Here is a 20330-nt window from a genome sequence, read left to right on the forward strand (position 1 = left end):
ACTATTAAGGGAATAATTTGTGTTTCTTTTTTGGGCTGTTCTGAAATAATATTTTATCTTGGGAGATGTACCATAATGTAGAAAGAATAAGTCCATCTGAGCCATAGAAGAGCCTAGGAAGGGACCTTAAAGATCACTTCATTGTAAGCCCCTGCCCTGGGCAGGGACACTTCCCACCAGACCAGGTTGCTCCAAGCCCCATCCAGCCTGGCCTTGAGCACTTCCAGGGCTGGAGCAGCCAATCTGTGCCAGGGGCTCACCACCCTCACAGGGAGGAATTGCTTCTTAATGACTGATCTGTGCCTGCCCTCCTTCAGTTTCTTTAGGTGGTTCACCCTGCTCTTGTCAGGCAGCTTCTTTTGAGATCACCCCACTGCCTCCAAGCCAAAACTGCCTGAAGCTCCCCAAAGCCCTGATCTTAAACGTAGGGAGGAAATAAATCCCAAGTTCACAAGACACCAAGTTTCTGATTACTGAGAGCAGTTTTTCCTATATCTCCTCTATGGAAAGGAAAGAACAGAAAAAAAAAAAAAAAAAAGCTGCAGATTGTTTTGGCCTCAAGAAATAAATCTGATGTTGTATAGATTTTCATTGTTCTCTTTTTGCAAATCACTTTCTGCTTTCTCCAGAGCTATACATACATTTTTCCCTTAAGATAGCCAGCTTTTTCTTTAGTGGAACTAAGGGGTCATAACTCTAGCTCTGTGGCAAAGAAGCAGACATGTATCTGAAGTTCCCTGATTAATACACATATAACCCTGAGTTTCAGGCCAGAGTGAGTGTTATTTAAAATTACAAGCCTCCAGCTTAAAGAATTGCTAACAGAAATGCTGACAGAAACTAAAGCTGCTCTAGCAGCAAGCAACTGCAAACAACTGAATGTTTTTATGCCCTTGAACTATTAATTATTCTGCCTTGAAAGGATTAGAAAGGACTTCTGAGTGACCCAAGTTCTCCTTTGAAAACAGAGAGAGAGAAATACAGCATTCCCTGAGTCCCTGACTCAAGTTTAAGGACTTATTTGTTAAATTTAAGGCCTGCCAAAACCAAGCTATTATTTCCTAGCTGCTTTGTATCCAGCAGCTTCTTATAAGAAGTGACTTATGGAATGTTTCAGGGCTTTTATACCAGCAACAATAACCAGCATAAAACTTGTGGGATAGGATATTAGCCTGAAATATCCACAGTATATATTCATATACAACATTTTATGTAACAGCAGAAAACCTAGGAGGGGTTTCAACATAATTAACAATGCCATTAAAATTGTGGAATACCATTTAATTTAATTGACATGCTGTGAATAAAAATAACCTAATTTAGCTTACTTTGTAAGGTCAAGTATTTTTTAGAGAACTTGTGTGGACTTTCCTGGTAACACAAGGACTGGGTTTAAGGAGTTCAGTGTCAGTATTAGACTCCTTTTCATCTTTAAAACAGATGAAATATTTAATTTATTAGCTCATTTTGACTAGGACAATTCCAGTCAAATCCCAGCTTTTAATCTAAACCTAGTTTTCATTTTGCTTTGAACAGAAATGTAGCAATTTCCACTCAGGAAAAAATAGTAATAATAATTGATATGAATTGATTTATCAGTACAAGTGAAAAGAGGTCTAAATTTCAGCCTTCTGGTTTTTTGAATCCTGTCACTTTGATGCAAGATTTGTGAGATTTCAAAGGAGCCAGTCCAGAGCTTAATCCAGATAAAGTGACTTTGCTTTTATTTACTGTTACACAGGAGCTCCTTTTCAGAGAGGAGTACAGATTTTTACAAATATTTAGCCCAGGCAAACATTTGATGACAATTAGTAAGAAAGAAATATTTTCTCAGAAATAATTTTCCCTCTCCAGGGGAGGAAAGAAAAGAGTTTTATTTTTGTGGGAAATGGTTGAAACATGAGACAAAAGTGTTTTGTAAAGGTCTCAGAAGTGTGGTGTTTTATAACTTTTGGTGGTGCTTTCCAGCTCCACCGCTCACGTTTCAGCACACGCAGCCTTACCCAACATGATATTCATGCATCTTCAGTGCCTTATGTAATGTGAAATTCCCAAGGAAAAGGATGGAATGACTCAGCCTCGTGGGATGCAGCTGCATGGATGGCCAGGAGGAGAGACGCTCCTCTATTCCAAAGACAGTAGTGCACTGTCACCCTCCTCGTGAGCACTGAGGGGTGAAGCCCAGGAGATGGACAGTGCCTTTGTGTCTCCATGAAACCCCTGCATTAACACCTCCCTGGAATTTCTGAGGAGAGTGGCACAGCTCTTGGAGCTTTCAATCCAGCTGCTGAGCTGAGCCATCAGGCCTGACCCCTCATCTCTGCAGCAGCCAAGGCTCCAAGGAGAATTCCTGTGTCCCATAATTTATGGGTCAGCCATGACCTTTGCCTTCTTGTCCCAACGTTGGCTGCTCCATGGTTATCTCCAGCTGGAGAGGACTTCTCCATATTTTGCCTCATCCTGCTGTGGTAGGAGTAGAAAATGCAGGCTGCAGCCACAGAGCAATGTCTGATGATGTGGTGGAAACGGGGCCTACTCTGTGATTTTCTTTGTTATTGGTGTTCCAGTGCCAGCCCAGAATCTGACTTGTTAAGGTTGATTTTCCTAAAACATTTGTTAAGGATTGATGTTCCTTCTTCAGGATTAATTTTAAAGGGCTGAGAGAGGTTTGGACCATTACATTAAATTTATTAACATGTAGTTTTGAGAGTATTTCTGGGCATGCATGCTAAATTTGAAAATTCAATGTACTCGCAAAATTGCAAGGATAAATCAAATAACAACCAAAGCATTTCCTCAGACCAATGGGTTTAAGTGCTCTCAACAGCTGGAAGAAGTGCAGACTCTTTGCTGTGCAAAATTGGCAGGTATGGATTTGGAGCACAGACAGAACTTTGCTAAACTACAGCGATCTGTCATGTTTAAATGTGTTTGTTGTTAGCAGGGCACAGGCAAAATTCCATTACCATGGTGTGCTGAGAAAAAGAAAACTGTGCTCATATTGGAAAAAGCAGGGAGAAAAAGCTTTTAGGAGCCAGCTTGAGGTAAAAGGGGGAGTTGAAGTTGTATCTCTGTAGCATTTTCTATTTTAACTTTTTAGAGGGGATTTTTTTGGCAAGAAATGGAAAATAAATTACCAAAGCACGAGAATTTACCACAGCACATGACCCTCAGGGTCTGTACCACATGAAATCTCATATTTTAGAATTATGTATATAGTCCATAAAGAATCTTAGCTATTAAAAATAGCTCCTTAAGTTTTCAATATGAATTCTGCTGCTGCATGGTCTAATGGAACAATGAAAAACCAAAGCATGAGCAATTCTGTTCTTTTCTTTATGTTAATGATGTTTCTAAAATTCCTTAACTTCTGCATGCATTCATCAAACTTGGGGAAATAAAAGAAAAATAAAAATGAGATAGCATGCAGAATCCAAGTAATAACTTCATTTTCTAATAAATTTTCTTTCCTCTGAACACTGTCAGTCCTTTGTTTGCCTTTCCAAGATGTAGCTGTAAACCACTTTATCAGATACAAATAAAATTTTCTTAAATTCACCAGCAGAGAATAATGATTTGGTTTTATGGGCCCATAAAACAACCCAAGTCTGTGGGCATTTTGATATAATGCTGTCACTTAGGATCTGTAATGTATTCTGGGAGATATCATAACAAAAGTGGCAGCAAACTCATTTTTCCCTTTCAAAATGATCACCTGCAATATGCAATAAAATGCAAGGATGTACTCATAAAAGAGCCATTGCTGTATCCTCCCTAATATATATGCAAATATTTCTTCACTTTGAAACTTTGAGGCACACGAGAAAGCTGCTGGAAATTAATATCAGCTTCCAGTTGCTGTGTAAATCAGAGCAACAGCTCTTCCCTGAATAAAGTACCTGCTTAGGGGAGTAAGCTGCTTTGATTAAATGGTGATGGGAATTGGCCCTGCTCGGCATCATTGCCCATCACAGGCAGAGCCTGGCTCTCCTCCTTCCTTGCAAATCCCAGGATGGCTGCTGGAGTGCCTTGTGTTGTCCTCCCCTTGTCACCATCACCTCTGCAAGGAGAGAACTTCTGCAGTTTAAAGCACATTTTAGTCTTGTTTGGCCACTGTGTCAAACAGATTACTTTGTTCTGAGGGAATCCCAGAAGTTGATAGGGCATGAAAATACCCTGGTTAAGGATGGCTGAAAACAACTTGGTTGAATGCCTGGAAAATATGCAGGCTTTCATCTGAAAGCCTCCTCTGAAATCATTGGTAGTTGTGTGTTCTCTGCTTTTTGTACCAAAAAAAGCACAACAGGAGGAGGCTTCACCCTTCACAGCAGCAGGAGCCAGCAGGATGCTTACCCACACTGATACATTTCTGGTAGAAAGCAGCCTGAAGGAGGTGGTCAACATTTTCCAAAGTTTGGAAAAAAATACCTATTTGTCTCTGGGATTGAGTGGACACAACAAAATGATTGCAGAGGAGATGGAGCAGAAAATCAGGAAGGTCACATTGCATTGGTGCCCACAGAGAGGCTGCCACAGGTAGGGTACAGCCAGGAGCAATAGCTGCTCGAGCAGCAGTGATTTTTTAAGGTTCATGAAGTATTCTTGTCCTCAGTAGATGGAGAAAAAGATCATTTTATCTCTTAAGGAAGACGGTAGAGGAGAAATAATTTGTTCACAATCGATGTGGAGGCGCAGAGAAACGCGACATTTATTTTAATGGGCAGCAAGGACCAAGGAATAGAGATAATGCATCAAAGTCACTCTCATTGTCCTCCTGGCTAGGCACACTTTGCTGTCCAAAATCAGCCTTTTTATCCATCCCTGCCAGAGGAACACTGAAAACAAAATCTGGTGCTCAGAACTCAAGCAGCTCGAGCCAGCTAATTAACAAAGTGGTTCATTACTACTTGCAACCAAGTGTATTCTCTTTCTAGACTAACCCTGAGTGTGTCAAGTAGTGATGCTCTGGTGGAAGTTTATTTCACAGGACAATTGATTTCTGTGTCAGAAACAGTGCTGAGTAAATAACTCACGGCAAATAATGCATTCCATGAATAAAGTTTCTTCCCTTTCCCATGCTCATCCTCCAGATAAGGAGTCCCTTGACTGCAGTCAGCCTTTGGAATGTTTGGAACACTGGCTTGCCAGCAGGCAGACAGCCACTTGTTGCAGGTGTGTTCTTCCAGGGCTGTTTGGCTGCTAATTCACAACATTTCCCTGCTGGATGCAAAAATCGTATTCAGAAATAGAAGTTTGATATCTTTTGTTTTTCTTCCCTTTTGTTAGACAGATATCAACCATTCAGTGAAAGATTTTTGAGTAGGCATGTTCTTGTTTTGCACACCAGGGATTGTGCTAGCACAACACATTAAGTAAAAGAATGAGAAAATGGATTCCTTCCATGGCATTTTCTCATTCTAACAGTTCCCAGAATTTCATGATAATTTTAATGCTGCTGCTGGTAAAAGACACCACTTTGGATTGGCAGAATCACTCCTTTCCCTGCACATAAAGGCCACCAAGTCCTTGACTGGACAAGATACTGAATCCCAGTGCAACATTACTGCCCTGCATGGATGTTGGTGAGTTTTTGCTAGAGCTGGAGCTCAGTAGCAGTCCCAAAAGGATCTGTGAGTGTGGGGTTCTGTACCTGTGCCCTTTTGCAGCCTGCACAGACCCAGTGTGTGAAACCCACAGGTAGCTCTGGCAGTCAGTGAGAGCGCTGAGCTGTGCACAGGCAGCCAGCACCTCCCCTGGCTCTCGGGGGTAATTACCTGCTTATCTCACCTAATGGGGGCTGAACAACGGAGTTTAAAGGGTATGTTTGGAGAAGCACATAGAGCTCAACCCAGCTCCCGAGCCAACAAGAGATTGCAATTCCAGTCTTGTTGGAAAAAATTCTCAACCTCCTTTGGACTGGTTTTATTTTCATCAACAACACATTTTTGTCCAAAAACCCTCTACACAAATACAATTGCTAACGTTTGCAGCAAGTCTAAATCAAGCTCAACTTCTGAAAATCACTAGAGCTGTAGTTTGGCTTTTACTACCTCACTGGTAATCAGTAAAATCTGACTGAATACACAGAATTCTTCAGTGTTACCTGCTGTGCTTGCTGCTGCTGCCCGGCCTTGAATATGAAATGCTTTTTCCATTGTGGTGGATCTAAACAATTAAGGCAATGGGAAGAAGCAGTCTGTTATTGTGGTACCCATGGTACTGAAAATAAACAAGTGCCTGACAAAAAGATCAAAATATGGAAAATGTAATATTTTTTCATTTGAGGAAGCACACTGCTGAGGGAAATAACTCCAGGAGGGGCATAAAAGCATATCAGTTTTAGAGACATGAAATCTGCTACATGGTTTTGTTTGAATGGCACTGAGAAACCCTTCTTATTAGCTGATGCCTATGAATACAAATTGTCTACTAAATATCTGCAGCTGCAGTCTGCTCTGCTGTTGAAGTGTCTGCCGAATGTCACTGCTGCTTGCTTCGCACAGCGGGGCGAAGGGGGAAGGCTTCAGAGGGAGACAAAAGCCACAGGAGCAGTGCTCAGACCTGTGTATTAAGCCTGTGGTTTTTAATGTTTCCCCCTTTCAGTTCCTCCTGGTTCTCGTGGTTTGTTTGGTAAGAGGCAGCACGAGGAGGACTGAGCAGCCTGGGTTTGGTCTTGGTGTTCTCTTTGAAATAATTATTTACTACTTGTAAAACAGTAGGATCTGCAAGCCCTGGCCATGGCCCAAGTTCTTTTTCAAGGGACAAATGCAGACTAAGGGGAATGTTGGCTTTTAAAGGGCTGAGAGTTTATTGATTTGGCTGAGAATGCCTGTTGTATGCAAAGCGTGTTGCACAGTGCAGCGGGTCCCGTTATAAATAACACACGAATGGCACTGGCAGCCAGGGCAAATGCAGAGCACAGCTTCAGCAACTGCTGGAAAAGAGTCACAGCCTGCACAAAGAGCACTCTGAGCCTCGAGGTACAGAACTCAGGCAACCCTCTGGGACATGCATCCTTCACCTTCAGATATCAGTGAGGAGCAACAGCAGGAAAAGAAGCCACAGGAAGGTAATATCCCATCACATTCCCAAAGTCAGAGCTTTCTTTCAAGTCCTTCTTATCTCTAATTCATGACTGCTGGGAAACCAAAATCACTTTTAATTCTTTTTTTTTTTCTTTTTCTTTTCTTTATAGACTGAATCTATGATAATACAGTGCTAGACCACAAGACAGAGATCAAATGGTCACATTTTTAGCATTTCAATGTAGCAATTTTAAATAAAATCTCCATGCTGGGTCATGCAGAGGAATGCTCTGATTCTGTGATAGGTGTATGTGGAAACATCAAAATACAGGATGATTCTCTTCATCTCTGAATTCCTTCATTTAGTATCACATACTATCACCACTATTCAGCCATGAAGTACTTTAAGAAATAGAGACAGACATGCAGTACTTTAAATAATTTCAGCTACTTGTATTTATCAGAAGAAAACCCCTTAAATAACAAACTTACTTAAGGTGTAGTTAACAAAAATCTCTCCAATTCAAGGTATTCCTTAGTCATGCTTTAAATTCCAGACATTATACTATTCAGACACACTTGGGATAATCTTGGTTGTGTTTTGAATAGCTAATCAACTAAAAGATTATCCTTGAAGCTTATAAATTTAACTTAGATTCTCCAGCAAATATACCCCACTTGCATCGTGCTTGTGTAACACTTCAAATTGGGGATTTTATGATTGATCACAGGTCTGAAAGAGGATTTCCTTTATTTCCCATAGTAAATATGTTATTGAAATGTGATTACTCAGAGCTGTGCAACATATGCTACATGTAGTAGCATGAGTACAGATTTTTGTGACAAAATATGACAGCTGAAGTGCTAATGAGTGACAGAAATGTGCTGTTCCATGAAAATATCTGAGTTGTTTCAGACTCTCACATTTCCCAACAGGAGAGAGATGGGAGTGATTGAACCATGTACAGCAACACTTTGAAATGAAACCCCATTTTCTGCAGACTTTTCAGGGTTGGATGGGTATTTGTGGGTATATTAGAACCAGTCATATCTATGGATGGCCTACTTTCTGAGAGCAGTTACTGGTGTGCAACTCAGGGTTCTGTGCCCACATATGTCTGAAAACCATCTTCAGCCACCCAAAATTTGGAGGTGCAGCTATAGGCACCTCTGTGAGATTTATTTTTCATCAAGTGAAAGAGGCAGACACTTCTCAAAGCTAATGGAGGGTGTAAAATATGCCCATAAATGTCACATCCAAGGTGCTTACCTCTGTCCATGACCCCAGAGAAAGCTGGGACGCTGGTGACAGAGAACCCAGATAGCTGACTTGGCTTAAATGTTTATTTTTTTAGTGTTTTTAGTGCTAGAGGTAGGTGAAGAGTCACATCCTTATTCACCATATGTTCATTATTCTGAGATGGTGTAAAAGGTGATATGGCTGGAATGATAGTTCTGCTTTCCCATTTCTGTATGTGGAGATTTGCACTTAGACTTACCTATTTCATTACTTTTAGTGTTTTATTTTCTGTATAATCACACATGGCTTGTATCAGACAGGTACTAAGCATTTTATTAACCTGCAGATGGAAACAGCTCGAAGTTTTTAGAGGTGATGCACTGAAATTTGATTTGATTTCCCACAGCTACAGGAAAGCAAAGCAATCGCCACTATAACTATTGAATGTTTGAACATTAGTGTGTTCTCAAAAACATGTTGTTGGTTTATGGGATCACTACCTGTCTCGGAAAGATAATTCTCCTCACAGTTTGGTGATTAGGAGTTGCTGAAAAGAAATGAAAATCTGAGCTAAGAAGTAACTCCACAGAAAATATTTGTAACAATAACACTGGGTCATTTCACTTAAATTAAAAATATTTAAGAATGTGTAATTTATTCTGACCCATATATTATATCTACATTTAAAAAATATTTTATCAGTGAATGGAAAAACTCCAGTGAATAGAAAAACTCACAGCATAACGGAAAGACAAGACAGATAATTAAACCTGGGAGAAATTGTTCAGTCTGAATGTATAAACACCATTGATATTACTGATAAATGTAGCAAAGGTTTTTTCAACCAAAAATAATAGTTTTATTCAAGGAGTGAATGTTCTGATAAAGCTTCAAAATCCCTTTGTTCCACAGACTTTTTTGACATTCTGCTGCTGCTTCCCCCAGGCCCCACTGCTGCTCTCCCCCTCACCTGCCCCTCCAGTGCTGAGGCATAAATCCTTTGGCTCAATCTGCTTTTTCAAGCTGGGTTTCCTTCTCTTTGCCACTTTTCCTGCAGGTGCTTTTCCCTGGTATTATGAGGGCTCCTGTTTATTTCCCTTTTGGATTTTAAACCAGCACTTTGGAGCAGTTCCCACACTGTTTGCTCCCCCGGTTGGCTACACAAAGCTGCTAGAGACTTTTTATTCAGTAGAGGCAGCTGGCTAGGCAAAGGCAACGTTAACTACTATCATAGCTATAAAAATAAAACAGAGTTTAAGACCATAACTGTAGCAATAACCTTGCCCTAAGAGTATAAAACAAAATGGGACCCATTATGGATATTTTTTTTTTATTGCCATCTGTCACGATTTCCATTTTGGACGATTCTGGAACAGTTTAATATTCTCTTCACACTAAACAAGCTTGGGATAAAATGTAAGTTAGAAGGAAACAAGATAGCATTAAATCAGCTGGTATGTGCAAACATTGCCATCATCATCCTGATTTATTCCTTCCTGGCTTTTAGGATGATGGCATGTGGTCTCCATTCCAGCGAGAACATCCAAGTTGGGAAGCAGGGCGCAGCACAGAAATTCAGAGCACTTCTGTTTGAGTAAATCTAGAAATCACACTAAAACAGAAGGGACACAGAAAGCAAAGCCTCTTACCTCTGTCAATGGGCATTGCTATAGAGTTTTGGGTTATTCTTCCGGTTCCCAGCTTGTCTCATTTCCCCAGTGTTTACTGCTCCACCAGAGAAGGCCTTCCCTGAGCGGAAATCTCTGACCCCTTCTCCCCTCTATGCCACTGACCACCTTTTCCAGGCTTTCCATGGAGAGGAGGTCCATCAGGAAGGAGAGAGCTCAGCAAGAAGGTGTCCAAAACTGACCAAAACTGCTCTTTGTGCCACTGTGAAGGTCACAGCAGAGAATCTGAGATCCTCTACGGGCACCTAGGGAAGGGGATCTGACAAGAGGATAAGCAGTGGTATAAAAAAAAATTTATGCCAGAAGAGAATCAAAGAATCACAGAATGGTTTGGGTTGGAAGGGACCTTAAAGATTATCTGGATCCAATATCCCTGTCATGGACAAGGACTAGAGCTCTGCTTGTTGTACAAGAGATAGTGAGAAGGGATGAGGTAAAAAGACCACAGTATGAAAACCAATATTCCTTCCCTTTTAAAATGTCAAAACTGTTCTTAGGAATGAGGTGAAAACTAGTGAAAGGACCATTATAAACAGAAGTAATGCACTGAGGGATAAATATGACTTGCTGGGAAGGAGCCAGCCTAACTTGTGCAAATGACAAGTGTGAGCCATATGTCCACCCAGGTTTTGGAGAAGGGGGCGTGACAATGTCACTGGGTATTTTGAGATTAATGATCTGGCTGGAGGAAAAGCAAGGGGACATCTTCCAGAGCAGGGGAAAACACTGCTGTATCCTCATAGCAAATCCCAGCCCTGCATCATTCTGGCTGCATCCAAAACCCACTACCTGCACCCAAAAATCTGCACTTTGCACCTAAAATCTGCCATCTGCACCTGCTCTGTGCAGCAGTCCAGATCTCACCAGAGGGACAGACAGCACCTCTCCATTACCCACTGCTTTGTCAGCCTTTGGGCCACCTGGAAGCTAGCTTGGCTTGCTGCTTGTAAGGCTTGCTGGCCAGGGCACTGCTGAGCATCACACAGCCAAACTTTCTGGCTGTGCCCTGGCTGCTCACTGCAGAGATCCACAGGAAATGCTGCCAGCAGCAATGAGCCCCCATTTGTAATTAAAGAGCTGTGCTGGAGCTGTCAATACCAACCCCACTTAAGCCAGGGTTGCTGGATAAACCTCTGCCATCAAATCTGTGTCCATTGCAGGCATGCAAAGCTGTGGCCTGTGATTTACACCAGCTCAAGAGCCCAGCCTAGATGGAGTTACGCTATCACTGTACACGGATCTCATTTTAATTCAATCCCACTTCCACCTACAAGACACTACAGGCTGCTCTGGGAAGATGGAAAAACGTAACTACAAATACAATCAGCAGTTTTTGATAGCATGGCTGTGTAGACCCAGCTATGCTAGAATTATTTCTGTGGAGTCTAGGTACAGAAAGGGTCACACAGCAAGTGAAAACAGTCCTTATCAAGCCCCAAAATATGAAACTAAAGGATTTTAAGGGTAGGATTTGTCACCATATTAATATATCCTCATCTTGATTGGTGCATGCAGTACTTTTATATTTCAGGTGAAATGATTTTAACTTTACAAGGCTTGTTTATGAGAAAATACTTTAAATCCAAGGTTGTTTAGTCACCAGCAAACTGAGTGACTGAGCAACTATAATAGGAATATAGTTACAAATTCTTGCATACACTTCTAACTTTTGATTTCACTGGCTCTTCTTTCCCAACAAGAGGAATTAATGTAATGTAGCTGTAGAGAATTTCCTCGACTTTATCCCCTCCTTTTCTAAGGAAATCAATCTGAATTTGAGAATTTATTATTACCAGGACAAATTTTCAGTGCCATTAAATTTAGGAGTGAAACAAAGCACTTGGGCAGAAATCCCTGGAACAAAGTAAAGCAGCTGCTGACCTGTCAGTATAAAATATCCTACAAATGCATAAATGTGTGACATATGTTCACTGGAATATTTTTGACACAATTTTGGCTCAACATGCTGTGTATATCTTTCCCTAAATGCTATATATAAACTCTTGTTTAATATTCACAGAATTGTGTACCATTTCCCAAAAGCATAAATTACAGAGATAATATTTCTCTGTCGTTAAATGTTTATGTCCTGAAATAAAAATTCAAGGTTAAAATTGTCTCCCAGTGCCTCACTAAAAAGGAAACCTCACAGAAAATACAGATGTAAGTGTATTTTCAATTCACTTCTTCCTGCAGCAAAACTCTATCATTGAATAATTCATTCCCTCTTCTCCAAGCTCCAGTTTGCCCTCTCCAAACAGAAAAATGCTCCCAAAGACCAGAGGTTTCCCCCAGCAATCTTCTTCTTCCAAAGGTGCTGGCCAGGTCACAGCTATCCCCAAAGAAACACAAAGAAATCCCAAAGTATGAGGCAGCCTGCAAATTCCCCAGCTCATATTGTCACCTCTGGCTTGGCTTTGACCACAGTTTAGTGCCACAAACATCTTTCCCCTGATGGTGTTTCCAAAGAGTTTCCTTTGTGAGGAAAGCATCCCATCATGGAATGGTTTGGGAAGGCACCTTAAGGATCATCTCATTCCAGCCCCCTGCCATGATGTGGGACACCTTCCACCAGACCAGGCTGCTCAAAGTCCCATCCAGCCTGGCCTTGAGCTCTTCCAGGCAAACACAGCTTCTCTGGGCAGCCTGTGCCAGTGCCTCACCACCCCCAGAGTCAAGATTTTCTTCTAAATATCTAATCTAAACCAGATAATCTCTGTTTGAAGCCATGTCCTGTCCCTTCATGCCACTATAAGTCGTCTCTGTCTCTCTTGCCCTCTCTGATGGGGCATAAATAATGGAATGTTTACAAAGGGGGAAAATTGTTTGTATGTTGCATGCCAGACTTTATTTGTTCACCTTTCCAGGGTCAAACTGAGTTGTCAGCATCCAGTTCCCTTGGCACTAGGCAGACGTGTCAGAAAAGTAGCAAGATACAAAATGTGAGTTTTCAGAGGGAAGAAATGTAAATTTTCCTCATCATTTTTTATGTTCTAAAGATCTTAATGTTTTACTAAGTAATAAGTTCCATACTATTAATTTTTATATGATCTACATACTGGTGAATGAGTCTATGCCCAAAAACTATTTCCCATTCTGCTGCTATTTATCTAGTATAACGTTATTTCAGTCAGGAGCAAAGCTGCTACAGTCAACCATTGTCACCAGTGAGTTGAATCAATATGTTTCCAAGTCTTATTTCAGTCACTGTCATTCCCATTACTATTTTTGTGGGTGTTCTGGTGCAAATCCCACATGCAGAAGCAGCAGCACAAATTGTGAGAGCCCAGTGTCTGGATCCATGCTGTGGGTTTGGGTTTTTGTGCTTACAAAGAAATGAAACCCTTAATTCTAACAATAACTGTCTTTTTCAATCAGGCCACACAATTACTTTTGTAATTTAATATGATACCTTTGCAATGTTCTCCTGTCATTTGTTGGCTACGGAACATTGAAAAACGCCCAGAATGAGAAAGAGACAGAAAATTGCTGGAAATACCATTTCATTCTGTATTGGCATAGGATGTATGTGTCATTCAGTGCCCATGAAAAATTGTATGTCTTTTCTTTTTATGATCATTATTAAGGCAAGTCAGAGAAGAGACATTATTCACCAAGTCTCATCAGCTCTGGCTGCTGCTGCTGCTGCTGGAATGTGCTATATGCTGGAAGCAGTTGCAAATTCATTTCCCAGTTTCCATAATGCCTAGAATTGTACATATTATGTTATACAGCTGACTACTAATAGTAAAAAGTAACTGAAATCTCCTAGTGTGAGCAGAGGGCTAAAACTAATAAGACAACAGAAATCCAGAGCGTGGGTTTAAAGAAAAACAATAGGCAGGCAAGGGTCAATGAATGGCTTAAAATAGGTATGGTCTCTACCTTACTGCAAAAGGAACAAGAAAAATTCTGATTTTTGAATATTGCCTAAATATCTATGAAGGTTTCTCCATTGTTCATGTTTACTTTTATAGGTAAATCTGCTTTTCAGGAAAAGGGCTTGTTGCAGAAATTATGGAGTGAAAGCAGATGGCCCATGTTATGTAGCTGGGCACCTTTGGTTGTCATCATGGTCCTTTCTTACACTAAAATAAAGCATTTAGATGTTCTCAGATTTACTGAGCAGTTTGTGAAGCTCTGTGACAGCCTTTCGTAGCAAAAGCTGCAATTAAGATTATCTGGTAATGTCTTTACAGGGAGGGGCAGTGATGTGGCCACATCCACACTGAGAGCTGAGATCAGCATTGATGAGTGTCCTTGGGCTTCTTTTGCCCTTTGCCTTCTCAGTCCTCAGCATTTCTCCTTCTCATCCAGAAATCATCCCTGAAAAATTCAAGGTCAAGGGGAACCATGTCCTAATTGAAAACAAAGCCCTGTTGAGCAAGAGGATCAGTGCATTTTACTCAATTAGGGTCTGTGTCTGACTCCATGAGCCATAATTTATCTGGGAAAATTCTGCCTGTAGTTATACAGCAGCCCTTCAGACTGACCTACATCCTTGGGGAATGAGGTTTGTTCTCACATTCCTTTGAACCTGTGTCTGCTGATGGCTCCAAGGAGAGGTTTGGGAATTGCATCTCCTTTCACTGGGCTCAGTGTTGTCTGCTGTTCGCAGCTGCAAACCGAGCAGGGGAACAGAGCACAACAGTAACTGGTAACAAGCTGACTTCTCAGCCTCTCTGGGCAATGAGGTCAATTTAGCAGAGAAAAGGGGATCAGCAAAGCATTCCACAGTGCCTAAATTTAGACTTGCTCTTTGGGTTCAGTTCTTTGTCAAAGCACCTCTTTGTTAAGTCACCACTTAATCCTTTCACTGATGGGGTCTTCAGGACTTCTTCTGAGTTGTTACTTTCTCTGGTCTCACTCTTTAAAGCATTTAACACTTATAAATCTCTATAAAAGGACACTTATGATTATCTGCTATTTTTCTATCAGCATTCTGCCTCTTTGGGTGCTTGGAACTGGACACATTTGGGTATCTGGATTGTGTCAGTCACCTGTGCCTGACACTGGCTCACAGTTCACACAGTGACACCTCTAGAAGATGAGCTGTAAAGCTCCTTGGTACCTGAGGGACATCACCTATGACACTGGTACAGGAGCCAAATATATCAGTGTTCCCTCTTAGCAGCAGAATTAAAGGCACTTCACCAGTGAAATGACAACAGAGTGTGGACAGAAGTTTCAGGATCAGTACGAAGAAAAGATTGTCCTCAAGGTGCTGGTAAATGGCAGAATAAATGTAATTCGTTACTGGAGAGACATGGTAGGGAGAGAAACATTTTTGCTTTGTAGAGAAATTTTAAAGGCTCTTTAGTGTCTTACATCCTTTGTTTCTGGTTTTTCCCCCTCTCTAACTACCTTTTTTCTAGATGAGGGTTGTGTTCTGCTCTTTAGCTGAGCCATTACTCCTGTTGATGTCAAACTTATCAGGAAGGAACAGTGTATTTCGGAGTTAAGCATCTGAGCTAACTGTTGCTCCCATATCCTTCCTGTGTGTTGGCCACCTCCACACCCATACATCATTTTCCCCTTCCCTGTACCTTTTCTGCTCTCTCTTCCTTTCTCCTCGGTTTTCCTGTTTGATTCCCTTTATTACCACATTTACCAACTCGCTCTGGCTCACTCTTAGATCATTTGTGTCAGTGAATAGGAAAAAGCTCCATTTGCTCCTTGCATAATCACCTTCAGAGAATCCCTTGCCATTGGAGGAAAGAGTGACTTTTTGTATAAGAACGTGCCAAACCAGGTAACCAAACCAGCTCTCAGCTCACACAGCCACTGCCTTGTACCAGGGAAGATTCCAGCTTCTTTTTGAATGAAATGTTTGCGTTGTGTGGAACACTGGACACCAAGAAAAAACTCTTCACTGGAAGGGTCATCAAGAATTTTATCAGACTGCCCAGGGCAGTGGTGGAGTCACCATCCCTGGAGATATTTAAAAGAAGTGTAGATGTGGCACTTGGGGACACGTTGGACTTGGTGGCCTTAGATATCTTTTCAGCCTAACCTTTCAATGGTTTTATGGTTAAGGTCTAGATATGGAAGCTACCAGTAAAAAAATTCTCACAAGATGCCTTTTTTCCCCTGCTAATGTGTCTCCTGTGGCCTTATTGGAAAACCTCTGGGCACCTCAGATGGGTTTTAGAGGGGTGGTAGAGAACCTTACTGCTCTGCTTTGCTGCCTGAGGCTGCCTGAGGTGGAGTACCAGGTGAAGTGCTCACTGTGGGGTGAGCAGGAGATAAATGTGCTCTACCACTCCGCTGTGTTTATTGATCACGCTCAGGATGTGCTGGCTTGAAGACAAAGAGCCCAGAAATCTCAGACAAGAATAATCTTTATGTGAATCCGTATCTATGAAAGACAGATTTGGAAACTTCCCATATAAAATGAAACCTTTGCACAGGTTGGACAGGTTTATTCCCAGCCATGGGGATTGCTCTCCTACGGTCTTTGCTGCATCTCCCAGAGCAAGTGGTGCAGAGCTCCAGAGAACTTCACATTTTAACAATCCTCTTTTCCCATTGTACAGCTGGGAGGGACTTCCTACATTTCATGTAATCAGCATGCAAATTTGAGAGCTGCCCATAAAATCCTGCAGTAAACAGGATATGTTTGCTCTAAACAGATTTCATCCAGTAACAATTCACTATAAATTCAGTTACCATCAACAGGATCCTATTTTCCCTCCTGCTTCTCTAATGTCTTTTTTCCTGGTGTGGAACAACAGGGGAAAATTGCTGCTATTTGTCCCCAGATTGAGGTTTTTAAATAAAGGTGAAGACACTACCAGTGATGGTGATAGTCTGGGAGTCAGCTGCGTTCCTTTTCAGTGTAATTGGAGTTATGATTGGAATCAATTGGATTCAGTAAAAGTAGTTCATAGGTACTTCAGAAAACTGAAATGGGGATAGGTTATTAGACATTTAATAATGGAGATAAAAAGCAATTTCGCAGAAGCTCTGTTTACTGAAGTGTACTAACAAACTAGAGATAAAACTGGCTTTTAGCATGTTATTTAATCAATTGTCCCTAAAATTGACTCTGCTATTCTGTTAGAAAGGAAAAATAAGTCAAAGGGGAAATTCCAATCCTACATACGCTGAAATTCCTACCTGATAGTTTTTGATGCTGCAGATATGGATAACAACACATTAAGAAAGACATAAAAACAGTAAAGAAAAACTTCACTCAATGGATTCAATGCTGTATGAGGTTGGGACGTGGCAATGTGTCTCACTGGCCACTTACAAAGTGTGGGTTAAAATACACTCTCTTGATTCATGAGCGGATGTTTTGAGATAAAAGCTCTCAGAAATGTGGGTTTTTTTTGGTTTCTAAGTAGTCTTATTAAGGGCTAAATGCACAAATGCACAAAGAAAGTAGATGCCCAGAGACAAACCTCAACAGCAACTTGGGCACCAAGCTGGCGCTGCATTAAAATGATTCAAGGCTGCTGGCAGAGCAATGAGAGGGTGACAAAATGGGCTGATTTATTTTAGAGGGAACCTAAACATTGTGTTAATGGTGACAGTTGACAGTGAAAACACTGCTGAAACTGAGTGTGAGACAGAGGTTTTTCTCCATAGCCACAGGATGTCCTTGGAACAGAGTCTGCATCTCAATGAGCTGGGTGCCACTCACAGTACATTAGAAAGAAATTAGTTAGGGTTGAACATAATTATAATGTCAGGGTAGTTTCCAGCCTGAGATCCATCGCTCTGGCTGGGAACCATGTCACATTGGGCAAAAATTAGCTTGCTTACAAATACACAGCAGATTATTTCCAGACCTAGCATGATGCTTCTCTCCACCTTTCTCCTTCCTCCCGCTGTTTCTTTTTGTTTAAAGCGCGGCTATGAGACTCACATCCCATCTCAGCTGCTTTTGTCAGGACAGCTAATGAGCTGGGGTGGGATGGGAAAAGAAACCACTGTGGAAATGAGGTCATGGAGAGGTTAAACTTCATGAATTTATTCATTGGGATTCAGCTCATGCCCTCCTGAAATGAGATGTCATCATTAAAATTGTGGATGACACTGTTGCATAACGATGCTAGAAGGACCTGGAGGAAATAGGATTTGTTTTGACTTTAATATATGACTGCGATAGGAAAACAAGCCCAAATTGTACCAACCATGTCAGAAACGTACTGAAAACAATCTGTGTAAGGTGTTCGTAAGAGAGAAATGCTCCAATTTAATTTAAAAAAAACCCCAACAGCAACAATGAAAAAAAAAGCGAGCAGTGATATCAACATTCTTTTCTGCTTTCCTGGAATTACAGTTGTGAGAAGTGAACAGCAAGAGTATCTTGGGAATAAAATTATTGTTTATTCCATCACAGTACTTTTGATGTGGCAGAAATATTGACTGTGTTTTTAACAGAGGAAAATTGTTTGAAAAGGGAAGAAAGCAGAGTTACAATGAATTGTGATGGAGCCTGGGATGGCCAAACTAACTGGAGGTGTGACCTGGAGCTGAGCAAGGGCTCACAGGGGTGGAAGGTGATCCAAAGGGTCAATCCTTTGGGAAATCCTTCCCCCTGATCCAAGGCAAGAAATCAGCCATACCTGGGGCAGACCTGACAGGTGACATTCTGGCTTCTTCATAAAGGCTTGGAATCCTCTCCCAAAATATTTGGTTTAGAGCATTATCATCTCCTAGTCTTAGGCGCTTTTCAAGCGGCTAAAAGAAGTCTTCCTTGCTGTGACATTGCTGAGTACATCAGTTTGTGCTTCATCCACATGTAACCCTTTTCTCTTTGCCCTCTGCATATTAAAAGCTGTCATCTTATCCCACCCTCAGTCTTCTGTCCCTTTGTGTTGCAACACCCCTTCCCTCATGCTCATTTCAGGGTGTTCCTGGCTCCCATTTCCTTCTGAATCCCCCCTTGGCTCCCATCACTTAAAACATCTCCAGCCCTTCCTGGCTCATTGCAGGATGCAAATCTAATAAGCCAACTCTCAATTCGTACATCCAGCTCGTTATATCTGCAAGTCTCTGTTATGAATGGTATTTTCCCAACCATCCTTGAGGCTGACTTAATTTTGGAGAATTTATGGGGCTCTGAAGGTAAGCGAGTTGCCCACAGAAAGGTTGCTGGCTCATCAGTGAGATTTACAGCCCACTAATGACTCTGTAATAAAGTAAATACAGAATTGCTGGGCCATTGAGGAGCTGTCACAGGAGAAAACTGACAGCAGCTTCTGTTCCTTTCCAAAGCCTCTCTTGCTCCTGATGTGAAAACAGAACAAAGCAAAATAAAAAAACCCAAACAAACCTAAAAAACCAACAAAAACCAGCCCAACTTGGTTTGTGTTTCAAGAAGAGACTTGAGTTACAACAAAATAGAATCTTTCCAGTTCAAGATAAACCCCAAGCTTCTGGTGCTCTGCTTTAAACATCATTGATGAGATGAGAGGAAGCCAGGCCTGAATAAATACTGTGGAATGCTAAACAGGATTTCTACCAAACAATACCTAAATGGCCTGCAGAAGAAAGCCTGCTTGCTGATTATCCTCCAGTGCTGTGTAATTGCCACCCACTTTATCCTGACTCTCCCGTTTGGAGCAGCCTGGGTTTTACAACTGAGGAAACAACATATAGGAGGCAACGTCCCAGGAGATGCCAATTGTATTGGCAGGGAAGGAAAATGTGCACACATCCAGTAGATAAACCAGGCTGTAAATTGATTTTAATGGAATTGAGATTTGCTAGGAAACAAAAGCCCTTGTAATTTTCCAGCGGTGCCTATGGCGCTTTCTCTGCTCTGCATTGCTGATGCCTGCTTGGATTTTGCATTGATCTGGGAGAGGTTGACTTTCTGGAGAGCCCTTATCACCACACTTCATTGGTTTTGTACTCCTGAGCTTCCAAAGGCGTTGCTGTACCCTTACTGCTGGTGCCTTCCTCTTCTAATCAGCTACCCTGGGAAGGAGAGAGGCTGTAAATCGATTTTTCTTTCCTCTTCTTCAAATCAAAACATTATAAGATGAAGAAAATACCATATTTCTCAGTGATATTAGCTAATAAGTGATAATGCATCAGAACATGAGGAACTCTTTAATCACAGCCTGCATCTGCAGAGCTCCAATGCTGAGAAGTGCCAAGCACCTGAAAGGCAAACCCTGCCTTTGAAAAAAGCCCCTCACACAATGAAAAGAAGCTATTTTCCACTTGTCTCGGTGCATTTAAGGACTGCAACTGCATAACCTTTAGCAAGACAGCCACAAAACACAGGTTCTTTTACTGGCACTTTGTCTTGGGGGACTTTTTCAGAATACTGTATGAGCTGAGTTTTGGGTTTTTTTGTTTGTTTTTTTTTTTTAAGCTCAAGTAAATAGATGAAAACATTTGGTGCACAGAGGCAGA

This window comes from Camarhynchus parvulus, chromosome 4 (assembly GCF_901933205.1).
Source record: "Camarhynchus parvulus chromosome 4, STF_HiC, whole genome shotgun sequence".
Lineage (NCBI taxonomy): Eukaryota > Metazoa > Chordata > Aves > Passeriformes > Thraupidae > Camarhynchus > Camarhynchus parvulus.